Consider the following 26591-nt stretch of genomic DNA (forward strand, 5'->3'; position numbering starts at 1 on the left):
ATGTTTTGCAACAGACTTTTTTCTGTTTCACTTTTTTAAACCATTATAGGTGAGTGGGTGAATTCCAGGACTAGTAGTCTGGGATTTTCTGAGCTAGGTTAATTGATATCCTAAGTCTTTAGTTGGGAATGTGTCCATTTCTCACACTGGAGCATTCTTTAAAGAACTCTGATTTTGGGGGTGCAGGCATGGTTAACAACATTCCAAGTGACCTGAGGACAAGCCCCAGTGATAGCATCATGGCCAGTTTTTCCCCTTGGTCCCCACCCCCAGGGTGCATTGAGCAGTGCTGAAATGAAAGACTGCAGGGCACTCTGATCTTTGTCCTAGTCTGAATGCAGCTCGTAATAGTATCAGGAAGCAACTGGACACCAGTATTTCCAAGGGTAACATCTCCCTGTTGCCCTAGATCTAGACTGAGTTTAATTCTCCAGCTTGAAAAAAGCCGCCATATTCAGTTACCAGCCAATTGAGCTGTCCGTTGTGAGTGATTATCCGGTGTCGTGTCATTGTCTGTGACTTGGTAGACTCTTTAGTTTGTTTTATATTTGCCTTTGTACCTTATTCACGAAAGCAAATACTTCTTTATTATGTTACTAGATTGAATAAAGTGGTTAAGAGTTACATAGTCACAGAGTCACTTAGTGAAGGAGCTACCTACAGCTGATTCATAATCTAAAGATGGAGCATTAATACATCTGTTATTATTGACAAAGGGAAAGACCGAGATTATTGCACAAGTAGAGATCTGTGTAGGGGAATTCCAAGAACTTTGAGGAGTAAACATAAGGCCAGAATTTTTTTTTCCTAACCTCAGCTCTTTATTTTTTATTTTTAACAGTCATGAATTCCACCAACAAGCATGTGCCGCCACGCTATAGACATTGAGAGCCCATTCTCTTGCTTTTGTTTTGCCTGTTTGTCTTTCAAAGGAGGCACACCTGGTTTGCAATCTAGGCTGTAAGGAAAAGATGATTTTCTGAGTGTAAAAAACAGATAAATGGTGAAAACGTCAAATTATCTTATATATCGAGTAGGAATAAGTCATTAGTTGTTCTTGTAACAGAGATTGTGCATTTTTGTCTTATTTATGGTCAGAGTACTAATTTATCTTTTTTGCTTCATTTAGGATTATATTTCTTTGACAAGTACCAAAGGGCACAGGGTAGTGGAAAAAAGATGATTGAGGTACACTCATGACATTAAGAAGACAGGGAAGTAACTGGATGGTGACAGATGTTAACTAAATTTAGCATCACAATCATTTTGCAGTGTCCACAGATATTGAATCCTTATTTATCTGAAACTGATATTATATGTTAAATACATCTCAGTAAAAAAAGTAAGTAACAGAAGATGGGAAAAAACACATTTTCCTCTTTCAGATGTTTCTGTAACAACCATCATTTGATAGTATTTATCACAATTCTGAAAGATTTGGAAGAGCTAAAATAGTAAATAACTAGAAGGCAGTGTAGGAACAGAATTACAATGTTGAGTGTTCCGTTAGTTAGGGCATACATTTAAAAATATGTTTGAGTCCCTAGGTTATTATTTTTTTAGTATTTTATTTATTTATTTGACAGAGAGAGCGCACAAACAAGGGGAACAGCAGAGGGAGAGGGAGAAGCAGGCTTCGTGCTGAGCAGGGAGCCCGATGTGGGGCTCGATCCCAGGACCCTGGGATCATGACCTGAGCCAAAGGCAGGCACTTAACGGACTGAGCCACCCAGGCGTCCCTGAGTACCTAGGTTATTAAAATGTATTTTCAGCCAGCAGAAACCTTTGAGTCTATTGGTAGCCTTTTTGTCTTTTTAAGAGGTCATTTTGTATTTTAGAGACATTGAAACAATTTGTTACTTACTTTTACATGCAATTAAAGTATCAAGTTCCCTCGCAAACTATTTTTTTTTAAAGATTTTATTTATTTATTTGAGAGAGTGTGCACCGGTGGGGGAGGGGCAGAGGGAGAGGTAGATTCCCCCCTGAGCAAGGATCCGATGTGGGGCTCTATCCCAGGATCCTGAGATTATGACCTGAGCCGAAGGCAGATGCTTAGCTGACTGAGCCACCCAGGTGCCCCCAAATTGGTACTTTTTAATAGAAATGACTTGAGCAAAAAACTCAGAGAAATTTGACACCCATTAAAATAAAGTTTACTGGGGGAAAAAAAGTTCATTTATTTTTTTCAGTGGTAAAAAAGTGGATTTTTAATTTTTTCAACTTTAGGACATTAAGAATAATTATCAAATTCCTATCTCCCTTGATTTTATACAGAAGAAATGTAAAGTTGCATTACTATCTTTAAAGGTGTTTTGGGGGGTGGGAGGGTGAGGAGCCTGATTGGTCCTGTTCAATGTCAAAAGGACACTGCGTTTTCTGGCCTGAGTTGCACTCATGCAGTTGGCCTAGAGAGATATAATGCTGGATTTCTCTTCTGACTTTGTTTACAAGAGGAATGTGATGTTTTGGAAACCCCTCAGCTAACGACCACTTGGTTTTCAAAGTTCTAGTGAGGGGCGCCTGGGTGGCTCAGTCGGTTAAGCAGCTGCCTTCGGCTCACGTCATGATCCCGGGGTCCTGGGATCAAGCCCCGCATTGGGCTCCCTGCTCAGCAGGGAGTCTGCTTCTCCCTCTCCCTCTGCCCCTCCCCCCTGCTCCTGCTCCCTCTCTCAAATAAATAAAAATCTTAAAAAAAAATTCTAGTAAAAAAAGATCTTCTCATGTTGTTAGATTATCTATTTATCTGATTTAAGCCGAAAAGGTTGTGTGACAAAGAGATGCTTTTGGAAACTCAGAAGAGGTTAGACAGAGCCTGAGTGCCACGTGTGTTTGCCTGCTTTCTCCAGGTACTGACCTCCTGCCAGTTTCTGCCAGCCAGGCATCCTCCTCCTTACTTGGTGGGATGTCCTTGTCCTAGAGTAAGTTTCTTCCGGTGGAATATTTATTTATGCTTTTGTTCTTTTCTACCAATAGGGCATCTAGACCAGAGGAGCTGAACACTCCTGAGGTTGGATGATGTGGCATATTGAGTCAGATGTGGAAGCTTGGATATAGGTCCGAGCAAGACGCCGGTCCATTCAAGGGATGGAATGAGGGAGGTGGGTTTTTAAATTGGAAGAGTGGGTCTTAGTGAGTTGAACTTGGCTTGCATGTGATTTTTCACTAAATGTCCTACTCTCCAAATCATTAAAGGTTGTTTTTTTGGGGGGGGGGGGAATAATTAGGAAGCAACCCAAAGCAGTAGACAGAATTAGCATATGGTCGCCGTCATATTTGGTCTCTTTCCTTCACTCGGTGACTCGATGCCTTTCTCTGTCTCCCGGGTGCCTTTTGCCCTTGTTCCATTTCTTGTACACTGTGTACTTCTGAGGCAGTCAGCATATTCTGCCTCGCTCTGTTGGTGTTTCTGGATGTCATACTATCTCTTTGATTAGGTTGTTCACTCGCTTCGTCTGAGCAGGAGACCTGCCTGAGGCTTTGTGGCTTTTGTAAGAGCTCAGATGTTTGCTGAATGATTGTTTGGTCTTTTGTGAGAAATACCTTTTTTTTTTCTTTGTTATTCACATACTCTGTCAAAATCCCAGGTGGCCCAGTAGTGATCATCTTGCTTTGTCCTGTGTCCCAACTTCTCTCTTCCACCCCGCAAATGTCCCTCTGGTGTTGCCATTGTGTTTGTATTACTGGTCTTTCCCTTGAATGGGCCCTTCATTTTGACCACTGAAGCAAAGGAGAATTCTTGCCTTATTATAGCTCAGTTTTAGAGTTACTGGAATTTGAGCATGACCTAGTTGTTTGGATTGAATTAGTCATTGTTTTTAATTTCACAAAGGCTATTAAATGTCTTTTTTAGTTTAGCTTTATTAACATTGATGCCTCTTGGCTTTTATTTTGTGAACAGCCCTCTTTGAACTCTCGTGGGCTTTGTTTCATATAAAAATCAAAACCTTAATCATGCCGTGGGAGAAAGAAATACCATGCATAATAGAATTCAAAGACTTGAAAGGCCTTTGGAGTATTTAAATTATTTTAAGTATTAGGTGCCTCTTCTTTAAACTCTAGACTAGAATCTCAAGCCCATCTCTGCACAAGTAGTTTAGCATTATCCTCGGAGAAAGTATTTATTTGTTAGCAGATGTTTTATGTCATGCTCTGCCGCCTGCTCATCTACTCCCCAGTAAACCTCACTTGTTTTTGTTCTTAATCATTTACTTCATTTTACCACCTAAAATGTCGTTTGGGGGATTAGGTGAGAAGATGTGTTGAGGAAAAGTTGTTTTCTGTGTCTCTGAAGAGGTGAGGGGGTGGGGCTTCTGGTCTGTAATACAGGAGAGGGGTGCAGGCTGGTATTGTTGTGAACATTTCTGGTTGCTTTCTCCATTCACCCATTAACTTGCTTCTCTCCATGGGAGCCTGTTTTGATTAAGGACCTGGCCATCCAACTATTAGGGTGCTTTTTACAAAAAAAAAAAAAAAACAAAACAAAAACCCAGGGCAGGTGCTGACCTCTCTTGCCCTCCGTTGGCTCCTGCATCTTTACACTCCTGTGCCCTGGGGTGGAGAGTTGCTTCGTGGTTCCAGGCTCTGTGGAGAGGACACCGGGTAGGGTCTGCTGGTGGCGGGCCCAGCTAGCTTTCTGCTGTCCCTGGTTCAGCCGCTCGGATGGCAAAACCAGTGGCTGGGTGGCTGTCAGGCTGACATTCCTCTGGGGGCTGGCTACCTTTGCTTTAGTAGCTTGGGAGGATGAGGCCCCATTTGGGCCTGCATTCCCCAGTTCTGCTCTAGCATTAAAGAAGCTGCCCTCTGATCCCCGATTGGCTTCTCAGGTCTGCACAGCCTGTAGAACCCAGTGATCGGCAGGCATGCCAGACAGCCCCAGAACACGTACGATGACATTTTCCGCAGACTCTCTCCCATGTAAGGTATGGCCATATGACTCTGTGGTTACATCCTTTCCTCCGAGTTCTGATGTTCCCTGTGATGGCCCAGCACTTCTGGACAGTGCCTGGCGCAGGGCTGAGAAGATTGAAGCGGGGGGGATGTTTCCGTAGAGCTTGGTTATTTTTAAAGAACTCAAGAAATTCTAGTGTTTCTTAATTGATTCCTTGGCAAAGTGCTTTGTTTGGGTTGTTTATGATGTTCTTTACCTTCAAGCGTAAACGTATATGATTTGCCCATGCGATTTTTCTGGTGCTTTTATTCCTGTCTCCTATATACAGACATCTCCGAGCTCGGACAGAAATGGTGGAGGGGTGGGCAAAGGAGGGGCTCCCTGGGAAGTCAAGGTGAATGAAGTGCAGGAGCTGGGTTCAGAAAACCCTCTTCCCCCTGATCTCGCATTTGCTTTCCTTGAGTCAGTCAGTGAGCTCTGCCACCGCCCCCTGGGCCCCCCTACTGTTCCATAGCCTGCTCCTTTTAGCTCATCCCCAACCCTCCCTTGACTTTGTCCCCTAGACGGGCAGAGTGTAGGTGAGGAGAGGGCAGGTGTGGTGGTGGGGGTCCAGGGAAGAGGTTTTCCGTGGTTTGTACCAGCTGTTTGCCTTCTTCCCCATGCTGTTGCTTCCCGGAAGCTCTGCACAGAGTTGGGGTTGCGGGATGGAGTTCCCGGGAGCCTGGAAGAGTTGCGGGCTGTCCCGGATGCGGACGTGCTCCCGTGTGCACGCTGGGCTACGGATGGATGACAGCTCGCAAGCACCAGGGCCAGCAGGCCCGACTTCTTTGTAGAGAGGGAGGAGGAACACTTCGTAGTTATTTTTATTTTTGGCACTGGAAGCTTGAAAACATTTTCTCCCTTTTCCTTTCTCAACATAATCGCTTAGCTGACAGTTCTGGTGCTTGGTTTCTTAAAGAGTAAATGAATGAAAAACCGGCAGCAGACCTTTGTTCCTCTTTAGCCTTGTCATTTACAGAAGGCAAAGAACACGAAAGGAGAAGGAAAGTGGGAGTGGCGGGAGAACAAGCAGGACGGAGGTCGTGGGGCACTGCTGGGCACTGGCCGTGGCTTCCAGAGGGCATTGGGAGCCCGGAGGCTGTCTCACTCCCTTCAGGGAGGAACTTCTTGCCCCAGACAGCAGCCCCGGGCACCCGGGCTGTTCTGCCTCTTTCCGTAACTCTTGCAACTCTGTGCACAAGGGCACTTGGGAGAAGCGCAAGGAGGAGAAAGCTGGGGTTGTTCAGACTGCTCTTCGGAGGTTCCTGTTTCGTGGGGATCTTTCTGTCTTTTGAGTGGAGTGGCTTACTGTTCCTTCGTTCTCCTCCTCTACCGCCTCCTCCTTTTTTTTTCCTTAATCAAAATCCATATAACATGAAATTAATTCTTTTTATCATCTGTTTATTTATTATTATTTTAAAAAATATTTATTTATTTATTTGCCAGAGAGAGAGAGGTAGACCGAGCATAAGCAGGGGGAACAGCAGAGGGAGAGGGAGAAGCAGACTCCCCGCTGAGCAGGGAGCCCGATGTGGGACTCGATCCCAGGACTCTGGGATCATGACCTGAGCCGAAGGCAGATGCTTAACTGACTGAGCCACCCAGCGCCTCTAAGTAAACAATTCCATGGAATTTAGTGCATTCACATTGTCGTGGCCCTCACACCTTAAGTCAAGTGCTTCTGGAGGCAAGGAGCAGAGGAGGCTGGTGGCTTCCTTTCTGGGGCAAATGGACTGGAAAATTCTCTCACCAGGCTCTTTGTGGCAAACTTTCCTTCTGAGGCATGACTTGAGAAGAGTAGGGCTTCTTTTTACGGTGGGCCTTGAGATGCTGTGTTGATGAACATCTCTTATTTTATTTATTTATTTATTTTTAAAGATTTTCTTTATTTATTGACAGAGACACAGCGAGAGAGGGAACGCAAGCAGGGGGAGTGGGAGAGGGAGAAGCAGGCTTCCTGCGGAGCAGGGAGCCTGAGGCAGGGCTCAATCCCAGGACTCTGAGATCATGACCTAAGCCGAAGGCATACGCCTAACGACTGAGCCACCCAGGCACCCCGATGAGCATCTTTTAATATGGCTGCAGAGAGAATCCTCTTACTTGGTGTTGATGAGAGGATAGAAAGTAGCTCATGGGCCTTCTGGTCTTTTCTGTGGCATTTGTGATTTAATGGAGGGCTGACCGTAAAGAATACAAAGAAGAGAAGCACATATAAGTACTGTGTAATCACTTGTCATCTTCCGTGCAGTGCTGTTTTTTTTTTTATTAAGATTTTATTTATTTACTTGTGAGAGAGCGTGAGTGCGGAGGAGGGGCAGAGGGAGAGGGGGAAGCAGACTCCCTGCTGAGCAGGGAGCCTGATGCAGGGCTCCATCCCAGGACCCTGGGAACATGACTGAGCCGAAGGCAGGTGCTTAACCGACTGAGCCACCCAGGCGCCCCGCAGTGCTGTTTTTCTACAGAAATTTTGAGTAGAGCTCTGAAATGATTGGCAAGACCATAGGCAGGAGAGTTAAGGGGATGGACTTGCATTGAAGCAAAATTAGGTTATTACCAGATTAGACAGACAAGTGTACCATAAGTTTATTAGCCGGATTCTGTCATTAATCACTTGAATGCCTGCTGTATACAGAAGTCTGTACTGAACTAGGAGTTGGAGGAGAATAAAATAAAATATATGGCCTGGGGAGCTGAGTTGGGATTTTGGTTGATTTAATTTTTGATTCTTGTATATATGGAATCTGACTACATACGGAGAAATTCATTTGCAGGTTTGACTAATTACTGAAAAAGAAAACCTGGCTTTTGATTTTTCCTGAAAAAAAAAATGTGATTGTACTGAGAAAAGTCAGCTACCACTTTGAATTTGCTTGACATGGAGAAGTAGGTGGAAAGTGGTGCCCAAGCCATTCTCTTCCGTTGATTTTCAGTTTGGATCATTTGCAAGAAATCTCAGGCAGATCTTGGAGAGAGATATTGAAGAAAATGCATTGTAGGTGAGGCTTTCTAAACACTTTGAAAACAAATCCGCTTTCCTGAGCGCGTTCTGTTCAGGAGCCTTCACGTTTCTCAGAACCATTTATGGATTTGCTTCCTTTTGAGAGGGATTGAAGTGATCAGTCATTTCTGACAGCAAAGATTTACGAACACTGCCTCCAAAGATGGTACAAATTAAATTGGATACTGTTATAATAAAAATACATGGCTGCTACTTACAGGTTTCTTTGTTGAAGGCAGCTTTAGGGAGGTGGCTTTCTGTTCTCAGCATGTTAAAGGTTGAGAGAATTAAAGAATTAATTTTCTTAGATCCTCCCACCCTGAAAATGAAGTGTTTGTATTAGTATTGCGTTACAGTAGTCATGAAATTGGGCGGAGCAGAACAAGCCTCTTTTTTTACTTACTTTCTTTTTTTTTCCTTCCTTTTTTTTGAAAAGAAAGTTTTTTTAAAAAAAAAGTATTGGAGAAAATAATAAAATCAGAAAAAAATGATATTTTCCCAGGGACTCTTGTTTGACTTAGCAACTTTTTTGTTGTTTCAGTAAGATTTTTATTTTTCATGCCATAAAGGCTGTTACTGTACTAATCATCACGCCAGGCTTTCTGAGGGTGTCGGCTTGGGAAGACTGTGGGAGTCAGGGATACTGTTGTGTTCCCACCATGGTGGAGAGACAGTGCTAAGTGCTTCTTATGGATGATCTCGTTTAATCCTGCCAGCAACGCTGGGAGGTAGGTATTATCATTGTCCTCATGTGCAGGTGGAGAAATTGAGCTTTAGAAAGTTAAGGGACTGCCCCCAGAGTGACAGTGCTCTGGGATATCAGCCCTGCCCCTCTGCTCCTACCCACTGTCCTGCTCTGCCCCTCAGGGTTAGGCTGCCCACTGCTTCCTACATGCACCACCTCCCCTCTTCGCTCCTCCTCTTTCCTCCATGTCCAGTCTGTAGCACTGAGTGCTGGGCCTGTGGGGTCTGCTAATGCATGGGACCCGCCCACGTGGAGATCAGCGGGGTCACAGTTAGGTGCTGGGGAGAAATGGGATCTCAGAGAGGTTCCTGGAAGGACCACAGTGCAGCTGAGCATTAAAGGGTGATTTCCAGTTAACCGCATGAAGGAGGTGGGGAGGGTATTTCAAATTAGAATGGGATTTAAAAAGTCTGGGGTTGGAGGCTGATACAGATGGTTCAGCGAGCCGTGTCTGGGGGTGGGCGTGTGCATGAAAGCATTTAGCAATCGTATGATGGAAGAGGCTTCTTCATTCAAGTTACACTTAGGAACTGATACAAGTTTGCCAGGGACCGCCGCCGGCCCATACCCTAGAGTTGGAAGCATCATCCTAGCCCGTTCCTCTTCCATCAGACAATGCTGTCTTGAGACCATGGAAGAGATTTATGGCTGGGAGAATGGGAGGGCAGTTTCCAATGATTTGCTCAGACTTACAATAAAGTTGTTGCCGGGCCGACAGAACACCTGTCCGGTAGATCCTCATCTGAGCCTGCCGCTGGCCACTTTTCTCCAGTTCTGAGAACGGGGAGAAAAGGAGAGTTGGTTATTCTAACAGCCAGATGGCCACATGCCTCCGTAATCCCTGGGAATGTGTCCGAGAACATCGATTTTCCTTCCTCTAAATCTTACCATAACAGATCTTGCACTGGAGGCCAGTTTGGCCCTCACACAATTAGCATTTGATTGTGGACTAAATTTCAGTGTCTTATCTTTGTGCTTTTTTGTGACACCACTGACTGAATATACTGTGTTTTTTGTTTTTTGTTTTTAATTTTGCAGTAATGGAATACCATATTTCATGCATCTCATTTGTTTGGACATCACTTCCCACACTCGGACAGAGTTTCTCAGATTGTTAGTTGTAGCATTCTACTTTGTCTTTCCTTGCCTCTTACTTGATCAAAATATACCTCAGTTACATTTTCCTTGAAATCCTAGGACACGCAAGATATTTTAAATGTTTACTTTGTATTTTGTTTGTATTTACTTTCTATTTTGAGTTGAAACACTTGGAATTTCGTGTGGCATTTTAAAAGCATTATAATAGGGTGGTTAGATGCGAGGGCTCTTGAGTGGAGGGCTGGGTTGGATTCCCCGTTCCCCCCGCTTGTTAGGGGTTTGACTTGGGACATCATAATAGTTTCCATGTCATAGGGTGGTCCCGAGGCTCGGGTTCATACGTATAAACTGCTTAGGACAATGCTTGAGGTATTGCAGGAGCTCAGTAGATGTTAGCTGCCGTAACTCTTACTATAGTTATTCCAGAAAGCACAAGTCTAAACGTATATTTGAAAATTTGATAAGCTTATGGATAAAACCCCTCTTATTTTTGTGGAAGGAGTGTAAGTACAGTGTGATTCCTAGTCATAAATACCTGATGCTCTTTTGAAAGTGCTTTTTTCCCCCTTTATTAAAACATACACAAATTTGAAGGGTGAAAGGAAAAGAATTACTCATGACTGATGTCTAATGTCATTACTTAATACAAATTACTCTTTTTTTTTTTTTTTCAGTTTTTTTCCCCCTTAATCTTAAATTTATTAAAACAGGTAGGTAGGGACAATCCCATTGAATAAATATTTGAAATAGTTTTTTTTTTTTTTTTAAGATTTATTTATTAGAGAGAGAGAACGCAAGCAGGGAAGCGGCAGGCAGAGGGGAGAGGGAGAAGTAGGCTCCCCATGGAGCAGGGAGCCCGATGCGGGGCCGATCCCAGGGCCCTGGGATCATGACCTGAGCTGAAGGCAGATGCTTAACTGACTGAGCCACCTAGGCGCCCCTAAATAGTTTTTTTTTTAACCTAAGTAAGCTATCATGAATATGGTTTCATGTTATTGGTATCTACACAGCAATTATAAATGCTTGCACAACAATACATCAAAGGGATTTTTACCTTTATTTATTTAACCACTGGACTCTTAAGTTGTTTCAAGTTTTTTGTTGTTATGTATAATTCTCTGACGGTGGTATTTCTTCACAAAAGCTCTTTCTTATTTGGGCAGTAATCCCCAAAGTGGAATCATTCAGTCAAAGGCAAGGAATGTCTAAGGTCCAGTACATGTCTCCACTGCTTTCCATGAAGGGTCACAATTCATATTCGTACCTGCTGAGGACACCAGATTGATTTCACTGTACTTCCTCACTATTGGGTATCATCTCAAAAATGCACTAATATTTGGGGCACCTGGGTGGCTCAGTCGTTAAGCGTCTGCCTTCGGCTCGGGTCATGATCCCAGGGTCCTGGGATCGAGCCCCGCATCAGGCTCCCTGCTCGGCGGGAAGCCTGCATCTCCCTCTCCCACTCCCCCTGTTTGTGTTCCTGCTCTCGCTGTGTCTCTCTCTGTCAAATAAATAAATAAAATCTTTTTAAAAAAATGCACTAACATTTGATGGAAAACAGTATATCACTGATGGTTAAAACTTTTAATTAATGAAACGTGAGTGTTTTCCTCTATGAATGTTGCCTACTTTGTTGTTTCTTTTGTGAATTGCTTAATAACATCTTTTGGCATCATCTTTGTGGTACTTTTCTTTTTCTGTTTTTAATCACAGTGATTTCTTATTTCTTACAACCACAGACTTCAATTTATATTAACTCTTTGCCAATATTCAAGATAATAACCTTTTGTCTCTTGCACATAAGGTATTTATTTTCTAGTGTACTTCCCCTTTCAGGGTTAAAAAACTTTTGATGTTTTAAATTTTATCCAATACAGTATGTTGATCATTTCCTCATGATCAAATGAAATACCATTATTATTTTTCTAAATACAGAGAAGTAACAGAAGGACTCACAGGGAACCATCATCTCTCCACCCATACAACCTCTGCCGATAACAAAAAACTAATATCTGTATGTGGATGGTATGTTCAAAAGCAAAATCCCATCTCTCATAACCTCTCACCCTGAGTTTTCGTTCTCCTCTGTAAAATGTTTCTTGTGATTTCTTCCAAGGAAGAGAAAGCATATATTTGCATATATTTTAAACTGAAAGAGATAATGCTACACTCATTGTTTTGCACTTTGCATTTGGCCACTTAAAAATATACTTTGGAGATGCTCTCATATGAGTCGTTACAGACGTATGTCTGTATATCAATTCTATTCTACCAATGGCTGTCCTGTTTGGTTGGGTCGTATACTGAAAAACCTTTGATTCTCTCAAGGTTGTTTTATAAATTTTACACTAAGTAAATTCTCCAGTTTCCAGAATTTTGAGAAATATTCAATTTTTTAAAAAAGATTTATTTATTTATTTGAGAGAGAGCAGGGGAGGGGCATAAGGAGGAGAGAGAATCCTCAAGCAGACTCCCTGCTGAGCTCAGAGCCCGATGCAGGGCTCTATCCCAGGACTTTGAGATCATGACCTGAGCTGAAACCAGGAGTCCAATGCTCAACTGACTGAGCCACCCGGTGTCCCAAGAGATACTCAACTTTATTTCCTTCAGGGTTAGTAATCCAGGTTTGTGCTTAGAACACTGTTGAGATGCAATTAGAAAAAGACAAATATGTGAGTCAAAATGTTAGGACTTGAAAAGGGGCCTGGGAGTTATAAAAATTTAACTCTGTGATTTAAAATAAGGATAATCTTTTAAATGGGCTTTTGTGATGCCTACTGGAATAGGCAGTCAGCATGATTATGCATTTCACAGCCTAATTCATCCATTTTATTATTTTTTTTTAAGATTTTATTTTTGGGGCGCCTGGGTGGCTCAGTCGTTAAGCGTCTGCCTTCGGCTCAGGTCATGATCCCAGGGTCCTGGGATCGAGCCCCACATCGGGCTCCCTGCGCTGCGGGGGAGCCTGCTTCTCCCTCTCCTGCTCCCCCTGCTTGTGTTCCTTCTCTCGCTATCTCTCTGTCAAATAAATAAATCTTTAAAAAAAAAAAAAGATTTTATTTTTTAAATAATCTCTCCATGTAACACGGGGCTCGAACTTACAACTGCAAGATCAAGAGTCACGTGCTCTACCAACTGGGCCAGCCAGGTGCCCCTAATTCATCCATTTTAATGTGATGTCATGTTTAGACATAGCAATACTGACAAACCTTGCATGTCCACAAATAAATGTGCCACGGATCAAAGTAAGATATTGGCAGCAAGAATAATGCTGTGTCCTGGAGCACTGGGTGTTATGCACAATGAGTCATGGAACACTACATCTAAAACTAATGATGCAATGTATGGGGATAATATAAGAATAAAAAAATTAAAAAAAAAATAAAAAGAATAATGCTGTGTCCATGTGGGGAATTAAAAAAAAGTGGATTATGAACTGTATCTCATTAATCCAAAACATTGCTTCTCCTTTTACCCCAATTGTCACCTAAAGAAAAGTCTGCCCATGCTAGCGGGACGGTTTTCATTTCTGTCCTGTCCCCTTGTCCTAGAGTTCTGTAACATATTTTTTTTTTTTAAAGATTTTATTTATTTATTTGAGAGAGAGAATGAGAGACAGCACGAGAGGGAAGAGGGTCAGAGGGAGAAGCAGACCCCCCGCTGAGCAGGGAGCCCGATGTGGGACTCGATCCCGGGACTCCAGGATCATGACCTGAGCCGAAGGCAGTCGCTTAACCAACTGAGCCACCCAGGTGCCCCTGTAACGTATTTTCTAGACCTCAGCTTGGTTGTTACGCACAGGAGATGTGCCTGGATGTTTTATCCTGAGACCAGTAGGGGTTCAGAATTTAAGAGACAATATGAACTGTTTGCTCTTCTGTGTGTGTAATGAATAAAGAATGGGTCTAGCCCAGCATACGTAAATGTTTGACCTGTAAAAACAGTAAAGAATTCAATCCTGTTAGAGTTGCTTTTGTGTTTATTATTATTTTTTAAAGATTTATTTATTTATTTTAGGGGGGAGGGGCCGAGGGAGAGGGAGAGAGAATCTCCAGCAGGTGCCCCACTGAGCACAGAACTGGATGAGGGGCTTGATCTCAGGACCCTGAGATCATGATCTGAGCTGAAGTCAAGAGTCAGAGGCTTCCACCGACCGAGCCATCCAGGCACCTGGTGTGTTTAAGAGATACTTAATTGTATATTTTGTTTAATGCTAACAAAATCTCCATTTTCTTAGAGAAAGATTTTTTAACACGGCTCCTTGAAAGGTTTGGTCTTTAAAATTTTCCATCTCACATTAAATGTCCAAATCAATGCAGGCAGTATGAGGGAAAGCGTATGCCACGTTTTCTGAACATGTTATTAAATATATATATTCATTGGGATGCTCCTGATATACCTTTGCTGCACATTGGCCTGGCATTGCTCTGGTACTTTTCATTAGCGGGGCTTGCTGCTCATGAATTGCATAGGGAAGAACTGAAAAGAGAGATACGAATTATCCAGAAGATCACTCCAATGCTTAAACAGCTCACTGGTCTGCTGAGAGCTGGGCTATTTTGTGCCCAGGCCACAGTAACAGCAAATGGGATGCAGAGCCTTTCTAGGAAGCGTCTGTCCCTGTTGCTGATATTGCTCACCCCCAGCTGGCTGGTGAGTGGCCCAACCCTCTCCAGATTAGGGCAGGTGTTCTTTTGAGTTTATTTCTTTTATTAAGCCTCTTGGACTATGTATGCCTTTTCCCTTCCTCAAGAAAAACATAGGCATGTCCTCTGGTTACTATGTAACATAATGTGCATTCTCTCTGATTACTACATTGTTTCCATCTCTTTCCTTGGCATAGAGAAAAGGAAAATTCACTTGTTTTCTGTTTGGTCATTTCAGGAATTTGCCTTGGAGGCTGTGGGGCCAGGCTTTACTGCAGGCAGACAGAGCTTATCAGATCTGTTAGCCTCTCAGCTACTTCTTGAAAACTTTTCTTTCCTCTGAGCCTTGTCTGTGTGACTTAGTGCAGCATTACAAGCTTACCCAAATAGCAGGGATGACGATAGCTTGTTGATGACCAGAGCTATGCAAATTCTCTCACCGAGCCAAATGAACAAACAAATAAAACAACAACCAGGTGACTGTCGCCAATCCAGATACACTGCTGGATACCTGGCCCCAGGTAGTCCATGTGCAGATTGGAATACTCAGGCCATCCCTATTCACGGTCTGTAAATCTTCTGATTTATTGTGCCCTTTGTGATTCGAGCCACGTTTATTCATGGGGGGATTTCCATTGAAATCAGAGCCCACTGTAAACTAGGGGCAAGAATCAGGAATTAGAATGGCGCACATTGTTCTTTGTTAGAAAAGAATCCTGGTTCTGCGATTGTAGACAAATATTTGCTTTTGAAGAATCTGGTGGTGTGTCGATGGCTTTGTTCACATCCAGAGAACACATGCTCTCTGGCCTTGCAAGGAGGCAGGCACATGCATCACGCAGATGATATTATAATGCTTGGAATCTCGGTGCTTGCTACTTAAAGTATGAATAGCTCCTCACCTCTTGCTCCCCCCCGCCCAACATAGCTTGTTTCCGTAATGGGACAGGTCTTTACCCCAAGGAGTCTACAGTGTCCTGTGGGGGGTGACACAGGACAAGGGTCCCATTAACTCTAGCTAGAGATGAATACTGCCATGCAGCTTTCTTGCATTATGCTAAGGCAGCATCAGAGAGAGAGAGAGAGGCCTCATATCTTTTATCTTTCAAAGCCAGCGGATTAAGGAGTAAAGAAGCCTGCACCTCTGGGGCGCTGCCCTGAGCCTCAGTTTCTTCCTGGGTCTAGGAGGAGAAATCATTCTAACCTTTCCTTAGCACTTGTTCCTGCTCTCACAGCCTCCTTAGATGTCATGAGGATTAAATGAATTAATGGATGCCAACTATCCAGAGAAGTTTTTTATCATACAGTAAGTGCTTAATACATGTTGGCTCATGATCCCCGTTTCTGGGTGAGGAACACTGAGGTGTAGGTTGGCTGAGTAACTTAGCCAGGTGTACGCAGTAGGTGCCAGGGCCCAGGCTCCCCTCCGCCAGAGCATATGGCCTCTGTCACCACCCTGAACTGCCTTTCAGGAAGATGCTAGCTTTCCACCTGTCAAACGTGGGTGGTTGGTTGAATGGAACATGGAATAACGTGTGGGAAAAGCATGAGCGTTCAACCCTATGGTGCTGGCCCAGAAACATGAGCTGGCCGTCTGCAATGATGAGGCATCGGGCAGGTGATGGGGAGTCCGAGGTGAAGAAGGCCCCGATCCCAGGCAGCTGCAGTCCAGGCGGGCAAAGCAAGTGCGAACGTACAATGTAGGTTCTGTGTGGTAAGGGCCAAGATGAACACATCTCCTGGGGCCAGGAGGGGGCTGAGGAGGCGACCCGTCAGGAGCCAGGTGGGTGGGGTTGGATGCCTGAGGACTGGTCTCCGGCTGAGCAGAGGTGGTGCTAGGGCACTTTCTGCCAACCACCAGGGCCACGGAAGTGTCCTAGAGTCGGGGTGGGGGGAAGAAGGTGGGACAGATTATTGGGGGTCAGTTCTTTCACTGCATAATGCACATGCCTGTCTACCTGATTAGCTAAGATTCTTGGCAGAATTCTTGGCAGCTCAATATAAAGCTAAAATTTTTTTTTTAATATTTTATTTATTTGACAGAGAGGGAGAGAGAGAGCACAAGCAGGGGGAGTGGGAGAGGGAGAAGCAGGCTTCCCACTGAGCAGGGAGCCCGATGTGGGGCTCGATCCCAGGACCCCGGGATCATGACCTGAGCCGAAGGCAGACGCTTAACCGACTGAGCCACCCAGGCGCCCCTAAAGCTAAAATATTTTGATTTATTTGATTATTCCCCTCTCCTCCCCCCAGGGTGAGAGGGAAATATTGAAGGGCCAAATGGGGAAGGGTCACGGTCACCTTTTGTAAGACTGCTCCAGGCTACATGGAAGATGGGCTTGAATGGAGTAAGAACGCAGTCAGTGGAGGGGGTGGGCTCTGAGGTAAATCCCACAGTAAGTGATGCAGGTCTTGGGGAGCCTCGGGAACTGTCCAGGCTGTTAATGAGGTTGAGTTCTAGGCCTCTCTGCCTGGCCCTGAGGGCTCAGGTGTGTCAGGTAACCTTCCTGGGCTTGTGTTTCCTGTCTGTGAGGTATACAGCATTTCCCTTCGACTTGGGTGAATGGGATGGGATGAACTGGAACCACACTGAGGTGTTTGTGAAACAGAGAGCTGAAGTGATTTGAGAAGATGAATTTCAACAGGACTGATACATGTTGCTTGCTGACTTAATTGGCTTATTAGGGTTGTTTACCCACCCTCTTGTGATGGATACCAAGTGAACCCTAGAAGAATTTATAGTCTTTGGTTCTTAAGTAATGGCATTTGCAGAAAAAATAAAGTTCCCCATTTGTTCATGAATTTGGAAGGGTCTTGCAGAAATAAGAGACTTTATAAATATCTAGTAACCTCTCACCACTTTAAAATATTGAGAGGACAAATGATGCTGATGGCAGCTTGCTTTGCATCATGAATTATGTATGCAGCATGCCCTGGAGTTCCTTATGGCCACGCATAACGAATCATCTTTTGTTCTAGCTTATTTTCGGTGGTGGTGCTTGCAAAAGAAGAGGTCAAAGCAAATGCATTACGGAGATCTGTTTGGTGCAGGCTGATTGCCTTTTGCCATCCTCTTCTCTTAGTTGCTTTTGTTTGTGCTTTGTTTATTCTTTATCGACTGGGTCTGCAGTAGGGTGGGATGTGGGGCGAGTGGGAGGAGAAACCCCCGGTGTTGACAGCTGTAGGTCGGGCTAAAGGCAGAACATGGTGCAGGCACACCTCTCCCTGCGCTTCTAAAGCGGTTATCCTCTTGCCCCCTTCTTCCTCCTCGCTGTGCCCTCTTTAAATTCATCAGGGCAGTGAGTCCCACCAAGGTCTTTATGCTCTGTGTAAGAGCAGGTTGGGCCCTAACTGCTTTTGAACCTAATAATAAATAAATAAAATGGAATAAATTATTAAGAACACGCCCGTGATCTGTTCCCCCACTAATTTTCTCCAGACTCTTGCAATTAGAGAGGATTAAACACCATGAAACACAGCAGAGAGTTAGATTGTGCTTTTTCTCCCCCCTACCCCTCCCCTAGCAAAGATTTCTTCAGGATCGGAGAAGGATATCAAAGGTACTGTTTAAATCTCACACATGAAGTACTGATGACTGAAAGCAGAAGCCAGTTGTAACATTGCTTGTTTTCGTCATCCGTACCTGCTTTCTGTAGGGAAAGCGGCTCTCTACCTTATGAGGGTGGAGCCTCTCGGACACAGGTGTCACAGCTGGCTCACCTGGAATTCATTAGAAAGGGCCTACCCTGGTATTTCATTGTGGGTTGGTGAGCTGTCTCCTCTTTCCTAAGATGATCACTCGCGGGGATGATCCGAGGCGAAGTTCTGAATCATTTCAAGTGGCTCCACATCAAGGCAAGCCTGAGGCCTGTGGTCACCCCGTGAAGTTCACGTCTACTGAAGGCTGGTTCCGATGTATTAGTCAGTTCCAATTTACTGTCAGTTGAAGAAGGTTGAGGCTGGTCATCTCCATGGTTAATTATGGTTTTAGCTCATACTAAATTAAAAGAAAATCTTTCCAAGAAAAGTCATTTTTTGAAAAGGATTTTATTTATTTATTTGACAGAGAGAGAGAGAGTGTGTGTGTGCACACGAGTCGGGGGGGCAGCAGGCAGAGGGAGAGGGAGAAGCAGGCTCCCCTCTGAGCAGGGAGCCCAATGTGGGGCTTGATCCCAGGAACCCAGGATCATGACCCAAGCCGAAGGCAGACACTTAACTGACTGAGCCACCCAGGCGCCCCTCCAAGAAAAATCATTTAACTCTTCATCAACATTAACCAAAAGCGACAATACCGTGCTCATGCAATACAGAGAAATGAGATAACATCTAGAGTTAACATGTAGGTCGGCATTTGTCAGGATATTCGTTCACTTCACCCCACATTCACTCAGCAGAAATTCACTGTGGCCTTCCAACAACATAGGGGCGCTGGGAAGATCTGGCAGGAATCCCACTAAGAGACGTCCTTCAGGACCTTGGGCTGGAAAGGGAGATGAGGTTCGTGTACAACTGCAGTAGATCAGGGAGTGAATCTAGACAAAGTACCATGGGAATCCAGAGGAGGAAGAGACTCCTTCCAGCTGAGTGGGGTCATGGAGAAACTAGAATTCCACTTAGTAGTGAGAAAGGTGTGCTGTGAATAAGGAAGTTGTAAATGGTCTTTTTCTTCTAGAGAGAGCATCCAATCCCTGGGCTTCACCTCATAATTTTTGAATGACTATTAGCTCATTCTCATGTAATCATAGTTTGCATTGCTTGTAAAATCCTGGGGTTAAACTAATAATAAAAGAGGAGAAACACTGGTTTTCTAAAATTTTTTTCTATGTGATACATGTAAGGTACATATGTACCTCCTTTTATTTTTATGCCATTTTAGGAACCTCTGGGGTTTTGTTTGTTTGTTTTTTGCTATCTTAGGAACAGCTAAAGGCATACTTTCAGTAGTGTGAGATTAATTTTTAATTTGTGCCATAAAAATGTAACAAAGCTTACATGGTGAAGAATTCAGTGGGTCTATCTACATTATTAACCATTGTGATTTTAATAAAAGCATAGCCTTTGTTTAATTGCATTTTCTGCTAGTACAGGCTTGAAGAGCTCCATCCATCTGCTTTATTATCTTGTTTTCTTCAATCTGAAGTCCTGTTTTGTTTCCCCTTCTCTATTATACTAATGCATCTTAGCAATATAGAACATAGTGTGACTGTATGATGTGTAGCTTAACTGTATGCTAAGAAGAGTCCTCTCTCTCCTTTGGCTTGGTGTCACCTTCTAAATTTTTAGTTATTTGCAAATGATGGGATTATAGTTTTAAAATTGTCTGGTGTCAGATAAATACCTTCCCATTCTCTACAGAAGGCTAATTACGCAGTAAATTCTTATCGAATTTCATGTCATGATTTTATTTTAGGCTTCCCCGAGGTAGTTGCTTAGTAGGGTAGTTCACAAGACCAGAGAGATCCAACTAGTAACATGAACATTTTCCATCACATTCAGGCAGTTCTGTTTTCTGCAGAAAACAAATGAAGCAGTTATTATGTGTGAGACCATGTAGGAGATTGGAGAAGAGAATCAGTGGCCTCTTTTATCACCGATCCTTCTTACCAGCTCTGAGAATGATCTCTACTAGGTAACCATACATAGATTCCTCTTCTAAATCCCCATTTAAACATCGGAGTTTTATCTTCTGCAAAAACAGTGTTCAGTTAGGGAGAGCACTTGGGGCAGGTAAAGTGGCTAGGTAAGCGCAGTTTGTAAATGCAGGTAAAGAGGCTGGTACTCAGTGGGTAAGCTTTCCCAAAATTGTCCAGCCAAGTCCCAAGAGACCCAGCCTTGGAGCCTCTTTGTCATCACCTCCTTTTGAGATTGGTTTGGTGCTTTTGTGTGCCTGCATTATCAGGAGGGCAGCCCGAGCAAAGGCTCGGAAAAAGTGAGGAACGGTGTAGACGGAGGGCCTCTAGTCTGTCATAGGAAGAACTCCTGTCCTTGTTCTGTCTTCCCAAGTGAAATAATAGGACACCCAACTGTTTTTTTTTTTTTTTTTTAAGATTTTATTTATTTATTTGAGAGAGAGAGAATGAGAGACAGAGAGCATGAGAAGGAGGAAGGTCAGAGGGAGACGCAGACTCCCTGCTGAGCAGGGAGCCCGATGCGGGACTCGATCCCGGGACTCCAGGATCATGACCTGAGCCGAAGGCAGTCGCTTAACCAACTGAGCCACCCAGGCACCCACCCAACTGTTTTATACACACCAGGCTTCTGGCCTTTTTGGACTCTGGAAATTAAATCCTTTGAGGTACTGAATGTCCAGTTTGGGAACAAAAAGTAATGGGGCAAAGGGGCTGTATGGTTTAATATTGGCAAGTCGATTTTTATAACAATTACTGGCAATTCCAGAGAAGTCCTAGGCCGCTTACCCCGAGTAGCCTAAGATTTGACAGTTGAATGCTACAAACTTGTATTCATCAGCCACGTTCTGAAATGAAGAGACGTCATCCAGTGAGGAATGAATGTCATGTGTCATGTGCTGTTTTTCAGCCTGACCCACCCCAGGGTTTTCCTGGGCTGGGTCTGGTGAGTTAGTATGCCACCTGAGTTTGGATAACTCGTAATCTCCCTGTCTCCCTACCCGTCGTTAACCACTGTACCCAGGAGCTTTCCAGGTTTTGCCTTTTGAGTTTTGTTAAACAAATGGTGCTAGGTCTTTATGAGGAAACAGTGTCTAATCTTCTAATTTTGAGGGTGAAACTTTTTTTTTTTTTTTTAACCTTAGGTGGAACCCTCATTGATTAGTTTGGAAACTAGATATCCTTTTTTAGTAGCTAATCTGCGATTCATACGTAAGCCAAAAGAAATCTCAAGTAATCTTTAGGATGAGAAAACTTCAGTGCTATGTTATATAACTTTATAACTCACTTCCTACTTTTCTTTCTTTTCCTTCTTTCCTTCATTGTGTCTGTCTGTCTGCCTGTCTTTCTTCTTTTAAGCAGTACCTAGAGCACATAGGTGAATTTAAAGGTAAAATGACTGCCAAGTGACTCCAGATCCTATGGGTTTTATCCTGGGATGCAGCTGGGAAAATTCATTTTACATGATAAAGAAAATAAATTTCAAAACCATCTGGTAGAGAGCTGGTATAAATCACAGGAAGGGAATAGCTAATTTCATGCTTATTGTGGTTCTTATGAGATAATGTAAATATATATTTGAGTATTTTAGGAAGAAGAGATTTGAAAGTGATTTACCAAACCAGTTATTTGAATGGTTCTGCATTTTGACCTGCCCGAAACACATCAAAGTTAACATGAGGGTAACTTTTCATATTTACGGTATGAATTTGGCCCAAGGAACATTAAATATATTTTCACTTGGCAGTTTTTAATATGAAGACATTGTATCTACCAATGTGTGAGTGGGGGAGGGGAGCAGAGGTGGCGGAGTGGGGTCAGGGCCGTTTTGTTGCACAATTCCATTGCGTCAGTGGAAACCGTGCACCTGGAGTTGGGCAGTGAATACCCCTCAGGGCCATTAGCAGCAGGCCTATTGGGAATACAAATGGAAGGACTTTGTTCATTGATTTATTCATCTGTAGTTATGGCTGGTTAAAAGTAAAGTCCAAATTCACAGTGAACCGGGTCACAGTCCAGATTTAGGACCAGCACCCAGGGAAATGAGTCTCTGAGACGGGCCAAAGGTACAGGAATCAGATGATCAAGATAGAGGTCAGGAACTTTTTGGTAATGTGGTCTGGAAAAATCTAAGGAGTAGAAACCAAGAGTCCAGGAGGTCATGGTTGGTGGAACAAGAAAAGAGCTTTAGCCCATTCTTGGTAAGGTCAACTGGGTAGGAATTCATTATGCCCCATCTATGTAGGAAGTAGATGAAGGGCTTTGAAGTCCCACTGATATGAATGGAGGGAGCCACTGTTAACTTAAAGAAACAGGGGTGGTGGTGGTGATGGGAAGAGCAATAGCATCAGTTAGAGGTCTTAGGATATGTCCATCGGGAGTGAACTCTCCTAGGGGGAATCAGTCACAAGTTATTAAATTATTTAAAAATAGGTATTTTAAATTGAAGGATTTATACTACCTGATTTAAATACTTCCTTTGAAGCTAGTAATCAAGATAGTGTGGTATTCGTGTAAGGATAGGCAAATCTATGCAACACGGTAAACCGACGTATATGGTTAATTGATTTTTGATTGACAAAAGTACAAAGAGAGGGAAGGGTAATATTTTCGAAAAATGGTGCTGAACAATTAGACATCTGTATTCATAAAAATGAACCTTGACCCATACCTCACACCATACACACAGATTACCTTGAAATAAATCATGGATCTAAACGTAAGGGCCAAAACTATAAAATCTTACAAGGAAAACATAGGAGAAACTCTTTTTTTTTTTTTAAAGATTTTATTTATTAATTTGACAGAGAGAGACACAGCGAGACAGGGAACACAAGCAGGGGGAGTGGGAGAGGGAGAGGCAGGCTTCCCGCTGAGCAGGGAGCCCGATGCGGGGCTCTATCCCAGGACCCTGGGATCATGACCTGAGCTGAAGGCAGTCGCTTAACCAACTGAGCCACCCAGGCGCCCCATAGGAGAAACTCTTTGTAAACTTTGGATAGGCTAAGATTTTTTTTTTAGCACAAAAACTATATAAGAAAAATTTTGATGTATCAGACTTAAAATGAAAAACTTTTGGTCTTCAGAAGAACTGTTAAGAAAATGAAGAGGCAATCCATAGTTCAGGAGAAAATATTTGCAAAACATATATCTGATTCAAAACAAAACTCTTACAACTCAATAACAGTAATAAAATCCAATTGAGAACTGGGCAAAATATTTGAATAGACACTCTCCAAAATAGGATATATGAATGGCAAATAAGCGATTAAAAGGTAGCAATATTATTAGTCATTAGGGAAATAAACTTGAAACCACTAGGAGATACCACTACATACCCCTAGAATGGCTAAGATTAAAAAGACGGACTATACCAAGTGTTGGTGAGGATGTGTAATAGGTCAGGCTCTCCTGTATTGCTGTTGGGAAGGCAAAATGGTATAATCACTTTGTGAAACTGTGGTTGGTTGTTTTTTTTTTTTATTGCCATGAATTTTTATTTGTTTCATTTTTTTTTATTATGTTATGTTAATCACCATACATTACATCATTAGTTTTTGATGTAGTGTTCCATGATTCATTGTTTGCGCATAACACCCAGTGCTCCATGCAGAACGTGCCCTCTTTAATACCCATCACCAGGCTAACCCATCCCCCCACCCCCTCCCCTCTAGAACCCTCAGTTTATTTCTCAGAGTCCACAGTCTCTCATGGTTCGTCTCCCCCTCCAATTTCCCCCCCTTCAGTCTTCCCCTCCTGCTATCTTCTTCTTCTTCTTTTTTTTAACACATAATGTATGATTTGTTTCAGAGGTACAGGTCTGTGATTCAACAGTCTTACACAATTCACAGCGCTCACCATAGCACATACCCTCCCCAGTGTCTATCACCCAGTCACCCCATCCCTCCCACCCCCCACCACTCCAGCAACCCTCAGTTTGTTTCCTGAGATTAAGAATTCCTCATATCAGTGAGATCATAGGATACATGTCTTTCTGTGATTGACTTATTTCGCTCAGCATACTACCCTGCAGTTCCATCCACATTGTTGCAAATGGGAAGATTTCATTCCTTTTGATGGCTGCATAATATTCCATTGTGTATATATATATATATATATATATATATATATATATAGAAACTGTGTTTGTTTCTTAAAAAAACTATTTACCCATACAATACAGCAATTACATTCCTGTGTATTCATTCTAAGGGAAATGAAAATCTATGTTTAAAAAAAGATTTATATGCAAATGTTCATAACCTTTTTTTCATTAGGGCCCAATACTGGAAACAGCTTGTTTGGTGAATGAATAAACAAATTGTGGGGTATTACTTAGCAATAAAAAGAAATGAACTACTAGTAAAACAACGTAGATGAGTCTCAAAAGCTTTGTGCTAAGTGAAGGGAGCCAAACACAAAAGATCACATACTGGGGGCACGTGGGTGGCTCAGTTGGTTATGCGTCTGACTCTTGGTTTCGGCTGGGGTCATGATCTCAGGGTCATGGGGTAGGGCTCCACGCTCAGCAGGGAGTTTGCTTGAGATTCTCTCTCTCCCTCCACCCACCCCCCATCATGTGTGCACTCTCTCTCAAATAAATAAAATCTTAAAAAAAAAAGCACATATGGTATGAGTCCATTTATAGGAAATTGTAGAAAAGGCAGAATGCTACATTGACAGGAAGCTAGTGGTGTGGGGAGGGGATGTGCTACAAGGGAACCTTTGTTGGGTGATAGAAATATTCCACACCATGATTGTGGTGATCACAAAAGTGGATACATTTGTCAAAACACATCAAATCCTACACTCAAAATCAACGAATTTTATTTTATGGAAATTAGACCTCATTAAAGCTTTAACTTACAAAAGTAAGTTCTGATTAAAATGATTTCCTTAGGTCTCCAGAAACAACACTGTTTTTTCACATGAACACAGTTATATGCCTTGTAATCATATCCTTTATATGTGAATATTTTGGTCAGGGAAACAGGTTACTGAAGATATATCCAGGTTTTCTACCTTAACTTGTGTGGTTGATTATACTTTATTAGGTTGAACCGCAGGAAACTGTTGATATCTAGTGTTTTTGACCTGCAAAAAAGCAGCAATTTCATACAGTTCAACTAATAGGAGACATTTTGTTTGCTTTCTGATTCATTAGAAAGACTTTTGGCAATGGCTACAGCTTAAGACTATGTTGCAGTGGTTAAATTCCAAGGGTTTTGTAAGACAAGCCTCAGTTTTTCGTTCTAAGTTATGCATTTTTATTTTACCTCATTGTGCTTTAATTCAGTTCAGTAGATACTTTATATATCTCTGCCACTTTGAGGGCTTTGACCTTGGAATTACAGTGGATGGATATGCAGATGAATTTGTTGCTCCTGCCCAAAGGAATTTAGGTGACGAAATTAAGTCAGGTGTAGACTTTGTCATAGTCACAGACGAGACTAAAATACAGCTCTTGGTTGTCATTGTCTCCGTTGTAGCAATTATAAAAAGGTATTTGGGCTTTCTTACTGAAGAAATAAGGGGCTGTGGACTTGTATACATAAACATATATACATATGAACCTGAAGAAAAAAATGGAAACAAGACCAGCAGTTCGGTTTGCCTGAAAACTAGAGCATTCTGTCAAGAGCAAGCTTCCCTTAACAGTTTTCAAGAGGAATCGGTACAGTTTGCCCTTACTTAGTGCATGACCTCCTACTGACTCATTAGTTATTGGTTGAATGTATTGAGCCATTGTCTTAAGTGAGATGATGAGTGCTTAAGGAGATTTGCTTCTGGGTGTCTTCCTAGTCTTTCATTTGGAGTGCGGAAGATGTTGGACAAGTGGCTGTCACTTCATTCTATGACTAAACTTCCTTGTTTGCTAAGATGGTGACAGGGGCCACACTCAGCATCCATGAAGAACCCTGGGAAACTCCAAAAGACATATTTTAGAGGACTCAATACAACAATGACCAGTGTGTGGTCACCTCGATGCCCTGTTTTCTTAGGTTTCTAAGAGGAGACCCATTCAAGCAAAATGGAAGAGAAGAGCGGAATGTATGCTTTATGTTTCCTAACTGGGATGTTTTCTCCTCTTTCTAATAATTGAGTGCAGAGGACGGGGAGGGCAGGTGGTTCTTCCTATGTGGAATGGAGTTATCCTAGCAACTGAGGTGAGATTGTTGACACCTAGCACCTAGGTTGTTGTTTTTGGACATCTGCCACAGAAGAGAGTGTACCCAAGAAACGATGTTATGGAAGTAGGATGGGTTTCCATGTTTTGTTCTGTGCTCTCTTTATGGAATCTCAGGTCTGTGTGTGTGTGTGTGTGTGTGTGTGTTCGTTCCCTCTGACAATAGCCTTTTGATCAAGGATTTGCAGCTACGAGAAGGGGTAGGCATATCCAAATGAAGTCCTTCAGTGGTTTTTTTGGTGGTATTTTGGAACAGTAGAAGAGAGTAGAAGCTTTGGAGCCAGCCAAATATGGTTTCAGATCCTGCATCCTGGGACGCCTGGGTGGCTCAGTCGGTTAAGCCCCTGCCTTCGGCTCAGGTCA

General features: G+C 42.9%; 1 protein-coding gene across 2 annotated transcripts in view; it reads left to right on the plus strand.

Moving 5' to 3' along the window:
- Positions 1–26591, plus strand: part of MFHAS1 (malignant fibrous histiocytoma amplified sequence 1) — a 101304-nt gene that overhangs the window by 4028 nt on the left and 70685 nt on the right. The gene's annotated exons all lie outside the window — the stretch shown is intronic.

The sequence above is a fragment of the Mirounga leonina genome, unplaced genomic scaffold, assembly GCF_011800145.1.
Source record: "Mirounga leonina isolate KUSES-001 unplaced genomic scaffold, KU_Mleo_1.0 Mir_128, whole genome shotgun sequence".
In the NCBI taxonomy this organism is placed as follows: domain Eukaryota; kingdom Metazoa; phylum Chordata; class Mammalia; order Carnivora; family Phocidae; genus Mirounga; species Mirounga leonina.